The sequence below is a fragment of the Solanum tuberosum genome, unplaced genomic scaffold (assembly GCF_000226075.1).
Source record: "Solanum tuberosum cultivar DM 1-3 516 R44 unplaced genomic scaffold, SolTub_3.0 scf00253, whole genome shotgun sequence".
Classification (NCBI taxonomy): Eukaryota; Viridiplantae; Streptophyta; class Magnoliopsida; order Solanales; family Solanaceae; genus Solanum; species Solanum tuberosum.
Genome location: NW_006239176.1, coordinates 257,704 through 258,759, shown reverse-complemented (window position 1 = coordinate 258,759; position 1,056 = coordinate 257,704). Strand labels below are relative to the sequence as shown.

Here is a 1,056-nt window from a genome sequence, read left to right as displayed (position 1 = left end):
GAAATTGGAGTTTAAGGCTCTACCACCGCATTTGAGGTATGTATACTTGGGCAAAGAGAATACTTTGCCGGTCATCATTGCAACAGATTTGAATGCGAGTCAACTAGAGTGCTTGGTGATTGTGTTAAAGAGGTTCAAGTGAGCTATTGGGTAGACTATTGCAGATATTATCAGGATTCCTCCCGGTATTTGCTCTCACAAAATCCAACTCATGCCAGATCATAAGCTCAGTATCGAGCACCAGAGAAGATTAAATCCACCTATGCAAGAGGTAGTTAAAAAAGAGATCATCAAGTGGCTGGATGCGGGAGTTATTTACCCCATTATAGATAGTAGTTGGGTGTGTCCTCTGCAGTGTGTGCCTAAAAAGGGTGGTATTACTGTGGTTCCAAATGAAAGAAATGAGCTCGTTTCAATGAGGCCCTTTACTGAATGGAGATTTTGTATGGATTACTGGAAGTTGAATGTGTGGACAGAAAAGGACCACTTTCCTATGTCATTCATGGACTAGATGTTGGATAGACTTGCAGGAAAGGATTGGTATTGTTTTTTTGATGGGTATACAGGCTACAATCAAATTTCTATAGCTCCAGAAGACCAAGAGAAGACCACCTTCACTTCCCCTTATGGGACTTTTGCGTTCAAAAGGATGCCATTTGGGTTGTGCAATGCTCCACCAACCTTCCAGCACTGTATAATGTCTATATTTTCTGGTATGGTGGAAGACACTATTGAAGTGTTCATGGATGATTTTTCAGTTGTAGGTGATTCTTTTGATCGTTGTCTTGATCATTTGGCTGAGGTGTTTAAAAGGTGTGAAGACTGTAACTTGGTGCTGAATTGGGAGAAGTGTCATTTTATGGTTAAAGAAGGTATAGTGTTGGGTCATCGAAATTCAGAGAAAGGTATTGAGGTTGATAGAGCTAAAGTTGAGGTAATAGAAAAGCTTCCACCACCCATTTCTGTAAAAGGTGTTAGAAGTTTTCTTGGGCATGAAGGTTTTTATAGGAGATTCATCAAAGATTTCTCAAAAATTGCACATCCCTTGTGCAAACT

At 40.2% G+C, this 1,056-nt stretch overlaps 1 pseudogene; it reads left to right on the top strand.

The window, feature by feature from the left end:
- Positions 1-1,056, top strand: part of LOC107062654 (uncharacterized) — a 13,164-nt pseudogene that overhangs the window by 10,915 nt on the left and 1,193 nt on the right.